The sequence below is a fragment of the Girardinichthys multiradiatus genome, chromosome 5 (assembly GCF_021462225.1).
Source record: "Girardinichthys multiradiatus isolate DD_20200921_A chromosome 5, DD_fGirMul_XY1, whole genome shotgun sequence".
NCBI classification, from domain to species: domain Eukaryota; kingdom Metazoa; phylum Chordata; class Actinopteri; order Cyprinodontiformes; family Goodeidae; genus Girardinichthys; species Girardinichthys multiradiatus.
Window position 1 is genome coordinate 18,622,820 of NC_061798.1, and position 6,494 is coordinate 18,629,313.

The 6,494-nt window shown below is 38.3% G+C and overlaps 1 long non-coding RNA gene across 1 annotated transcript; it reads right to left on the reverse strand.

The window, feature by feature from the left end:
• Nucleotides 1-5,215: 5,215 nt before the first annotated feature.
• On the reverse strand, nucleotides 5,216-6,050 carry LOC124867688. Its single transcript, XR_007038130.1, has 5 exons — nucleotides 6,014-6,050; nucleotides 5,819-5,892; nucleotides 5,653-5,709; nucleotides 5,437-5,539; nucleotides 5,216-5,340 (listed from the first exon to the last, which is right to left on the reverse strand). It is a non-coding gene; the product is annotated as an uncharacterized LOC124867688 (long non-coding RNA).
• Nucleotides 6,051-6,494: the final 444 nt, after the last annotated feature.

A 6,494-nucleotide genomic window follows, 5' to 3' on the forward strand; every position in this document is an offset into this window, starting at 1 on the left:
CAAAAATATTATCAATGTAACAGATAATAAGCATATATACCATACATGTCATTTCCATAAGATTTAGCGAAGAGGTTACATTTTTCTCCAGATACACGATGGACTCCTGGCAGAAGTGGAGGATTGTGTGTCTGTCAATAATGTCAGTCGAGGATGTGGAAGATGTGTATATAATTGGATGTTTGATATCAGGATTTCTGCTTTTGTGGAGTCAGCGGTTACCTGGCATATCGAGAAATTCAGAGAATGTCAGCAGCTGTTCTGGCCATTGTAAGGCTGCCTGGCATGTGTGATGGGATCTTCAGAGCGATCAACACTCAGACTGAGATGTTACGTGAGCTGAATCGCAGACTGGATGTGATCCTTATACAGGATCGCAAGCGGGTTGCGGTTCCTGGACTCAGGGGTGAAATGGTATAAATCTTGGAGAAAGTTGTTCGCTTGGATCTGGCAGAAAGACCAGGAATTTGTCTATTTGGATTCGCCTTTGAGAAGCACCAGCGAGACTCTCAAGGCTGACAGAAAATTAAGAGTCAGCCTAACCCAAATAATTGTTGTTTTTCTGAATTTGGCTCCCCTGCGCGGCCTTGATGGCTGGCTATCTTCAACTTCTCCCGGAAGTTATGTAAACATGACGCTCTGCTCTCTCTGCCCCTCCCTTCCCTGAGGACACCTGTGGACCTGCTCAGAACTTGGCCGGTTGATGTATATTCCAACGAACCATCAAGGACAATGGCCTCTGTGACAGTGCTTCATGGATTTACTTGCACACACTCACTTGCACACACACACATGCTCAAGATAAACATATGCACCCCTCACACCACCTTCACCGTTCCCAGCATGATGTTGTTTTGTAAATTTGTTGCTTCTTTGTGCTGAGGTTTTTTGCAATCTCAAACTGTATCCTGCTAAGGATAAAGTGTGAAATATGATTTATTTTCCTCTACTTACCTAATGTGGCCTCTTTTCTCATCTAGCAAGGGCAGCGCCTGTGAGCAGGCAGCATAGCCTCGGTGACCCGTCCCCCCATTGTCTTGTGTCATGATGTATGTTTGGATGGGTGTACTGGAATTCTAATTTCCCCTCGGGGATCAATAAAGTATCTTTGAATTGAATTTGTTACAAATTACAAGATACAAAGACATTTCCATTAAACTTAGACAAAAAAATATATAGTTTATACAGAGACTGCATCTGTCAACAACCTGCAACCACCTCGATGCCTTTATATCTCCTCGGCTGTCCTTTAAATAAAGACATTTCTTCTATATTGTTCAGTTTTACTGGCAAGGCATTCCATTTTTTCTTTGCTCTATAAATGAAGGTATTTTCAAGAAAATTTGTATTTGCTTTTGGAATTAAAAACTGCCCTTCAAAGCAAGTCTGGTAGCATAGCCATACAATTCTCTATTGTTTTAAAACTGACTAAATAAAACAATGGATTTTTAAATTTTAATATTTTCCAAGTACAAAACAACAAAGTTTAACACCCCTCTCTGCAGCTTCTCTACTGCTTCCTACCCATTACCCTATTAAGACAGTGTCTCGCCCACGACTAAAATTGAATAGATTAAAAAATAATCTAAAAGGAGGAAATCATGAAAATCTCATAAAATAAACACAAGTATGAATGAAAGAAATATAAAACAATTAAAAGTGGCTTACGGAACACAAGATCTCTCTCTTCAAAGACTTTGCTAGTTAATGACTTGATTTGTGACAGTCAGATTGATTTATTTTGTCTCACAGAAACCTGGCTGCAGCAAGAGGTTTATGTTACTATAAATGAGTCAACTCCTACTAATTATTTAAATTTTCACATACCTCAAAATACTGGGCGAGGAGGAGGAGTAGCAACCATCTTTCAGTCCGATTTATTGATTAGTCTCAAAACCATTAATAGCTCCAACTCTTTTGAATATTTAATCCTTTGTTTTCCTCATCCAAATTGCAAAGCACTAAAACCACTTCTGTTTGTTGTTTTGTACTGTCCACCAGGCCCTTACTCTCAATTTTTAGATCAGTTTTCAGACTTTTTATCTGATTTAGTGTTAAATACAGATAAGGTTATTATAATGGGGAATTTTAACATTCACTGAAAGTGACAGGCTATATATAGCCTTTAATGCTATCTCAGACTCAATTGGCTTTGCTCAAAACATTAACAAACCTACCCACCTTTGTCTTCATTCTCTGGAGCTTATGCTGTTATATGGCATTGAGTGTAAAGAAATAACATTTCCTCATAACCCTGTCCTGTGTGACAATTTTCTAGTTTAATTCAGATCTTTTTTTGATGGATAAATCACTCTTGCACGAAATAAACACAAACTCTTCTCTTAATTATATATATAAAGATTTATTGAAGCCATATAATTCCAATATACCACCATTCTGATCCAAAAACCTTCACCTAACTAACAAGCACTATTCTACATAAAGGGGATAAAAATAACTACCTAACAAAAATAATAAAATAAAATATATGAGCACTGAGTGTCTATGAAGATCAAATCAACAATTTCATGGACAAAATGTGCAATTTGGGCTAACTTGGAAAGTGAAGCCCTCCTGGTGTGCTGATGTCTCGATAGCGAGGATCAACTGGTAAACAGTGGGCTGTGCCCTTAGCCACTAGCAGCTGATTGCCCAAAATCTCAACGTGGGGGCATACAACTCTGAGGCGGGAACTCAGTAGAAAAACTCCAGTAATAAAACTGGAACAAAGGAGTGGTCAGGCGAGGCCCAGACCGCAGTTGCTTTGAATGGAAAACTTTAAAAGCGTGGGGGGGTCACGCTTCCGTGATCAACAAAAAAAAACAAAAAACGGTCAACTTCTCATCCGTCCAAGAGGGGTAGATATGAAGAGCTGTTTAGTCGACTGAGTCAACAAGGAGGAAAACTCATCTCCTTGGAAATAAAACCTCTGTGGGTTTTCACCTGCGCCGGGTCAGCATCTTCGATCGGTAAATGAATGTTCTGACCTTCTTGTATCAGACAGAATTCCAGCTTTCAAACTCTTCTGGCAATGGCCGTGTGAAGGAAAAGTTCGCCTGCGAACTTTTGTCTCTGCAGATATGCGCCTCCGATGCATCGTACCGTGAGACACGCTAGAAATGGCAAAAGTTAATTTTCCACAGGTTTTATATTCCCAGGTGACGTCAGAGCTGCGACGTCTTTTTTTTTTATCTGTACATAGACAGCCCCACTAGAAGCAACAAAATCTTGGACTTAGTGTATGCCAATACCAGGGATGCAAACAGTTCCAAAACATTTCCACTGCTTGGCAGATCTGATCAAAAATTGGATGCTGTTGATGCCCAAATAGATCCCACTTGTTCAATGCCAGCCTGTCCACATGAGTATTTATAGAAGATGGAATCATGATGCTTCTACATCATTATCAGACTGCTTTGAGACATGCGACTAGGCTGTGTTTTGTAAACTATATTGAGGAGGCTTTTAATTTAGTGCTTTTTAGTCCGTTGTGGAGTGTGCTTTGTTGTGGTTTGCTGGGGTATAGGCAATGAGCTGGCTCTAGGCTAGCTTCTTTGGAGAAGGTGGTAAAAAGCAAGATACTAAACAAACTGGGATGCCGTGCTTAGGGATAGAGCATGCGACCCCTTCCTGGAGGCTTCAGTCCTTGTCGTAGCTGTTCTGGGTTCGAGTCCCAAACCCGGTAACCTTTTATGCATGTCTTCCCCATTTCTTTACCCAGTTTCCTGTCTGCCTAGTGACAAAAATCAAGGCCACTAGTGCTGCAAAAAAAAATCCTTAAAAGAAAAGATACTGAACAAACAGTTTTCTACCATGAATAACATTGACTACCCTCTTTAACACATGGTGGGCAAACATCAGAGCAACTGGTCAAACAAACTACTACAACACTACTACCGTAGCAACTGGTACAGGAAATGTTTCTATGCTCAGGGAGGTACACTATTCAACAGTTATATCAGACTGCAAAATGGCTGCCTCTTTCACGTTTGTTCTTTTCTTTTGTCCGGTCTATTAGATCTAAATAACTTTTATTTATATACATTGTACTTTGTTATAGTTTTTTGTGGCTCTACTGGCCTTTATTGTAAAGAATACACATGCAGCACAGGATTGAAGGTCTGGAATCAAGTCTAGACGGCTGCATCAAAGACTAATAACATCTATACTGCAACACTCCTGTACTTTGATTTGGTATAATTTACATTTTAGATTTTCATGTAAAGTCAATGTATTTTTTTTACAGTAGGTGTATTTTTATGTCTGGTGCTGCAACTAATACATTTCTTATTTGGGATTATTTAAAATCAATCTATTTTGTTTTATTCCATTAGTTGTAAGGAGCCTAAATTGTCTCCAACACTGCTAGATCACCATCACCAGCTTGAACTGAGACACACTGGACCCATCTATGGTATCCAACACATACTGGTTGTAAACAATAGTCATTTCAGCTACTGTTGTATTTATTTAGCAGATTGTCTTTACTCTGTCAGGATGCCTGAATTCATTGAGTTTCTGTTGTGTGGCTAATTTGTGACTTTTGTTAACAAGTGACCGAACAGCTGGCAGTAAATGTATGTTGATGTTGCCAACAAAGAAATTTGAAGAAACACATTTTGTCATGTGATAGTCTGAGCTTGTTTTGCAATTTCTGGTACTGCAAAATATACGGATGGGTTCTTTATCACTAATAGGTTATTATTTTTAATTTGTGCCTTTAGACATGAATACAATGAGTGGGCTCCATTTTAAACAATATCCCCTAAAACTGACTCTGAAGTAAAGCTTTCTAAAGTCAGAGCAGATAAAGTGTTCTGGAGCTGAATTTAACTAAAGAACAGCTCTCACATGTTTTCCTCAAAATCCTGTCGTCTCATGAAAGGAAATAAAATACTACATGACCCTTTCACCCTTATGCTCATATAGACATGTAATCATTGCTGTTATGGTCAAATGAGTTTTAAGGACATAGAGTAAGTACATTTAGTATGTATTTGTAAGCTTGCATGATCTTTTTATGCTACCAACCTATGGATGGCCTTAACTTTAATGGTAGATAAATATGAACTTTTAAAATGTCTACTGAACAGTAGCGGTTAAAAACACCATAATGCTCTTTAAAACCTTACAGAATTAAATATAGAAGATAAAGAAAAAACTTTTTATTGCATGTTTAAAAGTTCAAATGTAAAATAAAACAATAAGAAATAAGTTCATTTTAATTATGAGCTTTATTTAGAGGTCTCTACAGATATTAGTGAGAACTGATCTAAATCAAATGGTGAATGTGGAAGCAGTCTTGTTTCAGTCTTCTTGTTAAATGGACATGATTTCAGTCTGAAATTACAGAAAACAGTATGACTCAATACATTTTGACACCAAAAAGATCGAATACAGTAGTAATGATACAAATCTCACAAACTTGTCACTCACTTGATCATTGCTGCCTTAGTAGTTGTAGAAGAAGGGCAATAAGTTGGGTCAGTGCTGGTGCAGTTGTTGCACCTGCTACTGTGGTCGTAGTCCTGGTGGTTGTCTTCAAGAAAAACCAGGAATTTTATCATCACACACAGCAGAGGATTTTCCCGCTACCGATACAGTAACTGATGCTCAGATAAGGTTTAAAGGTTAGGCATAGAGGACACTCACCTCGTCAGAGTTAGAACCAGAACCAGAACTAGAGCGGGCAAAACGCTGGTGCTCCATCTGTACAAGGTTTGACGTTACTTGCATAAGATCTTATCACAGTAAATAGCAATAGTACCTTTCTATATTCTCTTTCTTATAGTGTTAACAGTGATAATATTTTACTTACAGGTTTAGCCATGATAAGGCTCAGGAGGCATCCAAGAACAAGTGCTACCTTCAGCATGGTTACAGTGATCTCACCTGTTGGAGCAGAATATTACAAATTACTTTCTAAACAACACATTAACCTAAGTGATCAAAGCTTTTCAGTGGAGAAAATACTAAAACTAAAAGCTTAAATAAATGATTCAAGTCCTCAGACCTTCAGGAGGCTTTCTCAGAGACAAGTGAAGAGGCTGTGTTGCACTTGGTTGTTGAAGTTCTCTTTTATACACTTGTAGATGCAGAAATGTTGGGAAGCTGTTGAGAAACATTTTCATGTTTCACGGTGTGGCGCATAATTAAAGACAGACTTTATGATATTACATAGATAAGATGTGAAATACCCTTAATACCTCCCAAACTATCCACAGTAAATTTCTAAACTCCATTGTGCAAACATGCTGCCAGATCACCTCATTACATCACATTGCAGTTTTTCTTTGGTGGACCACAAGTAAGACAACAGCTCATTTCACCAACTTTTTTTTTTAATAGCGTTTTTGCTCTCTTCAGGGGTGTTGAAAGATTTGCAATGTGTTTTTGGGGGCAAATTTTAGATAATGCATGAAGTATGCATATCAGCATTTTCTTTCATTTTCCCTGTCGAAAGACCATTTCATTACGAGATAGTTTATGGTTGG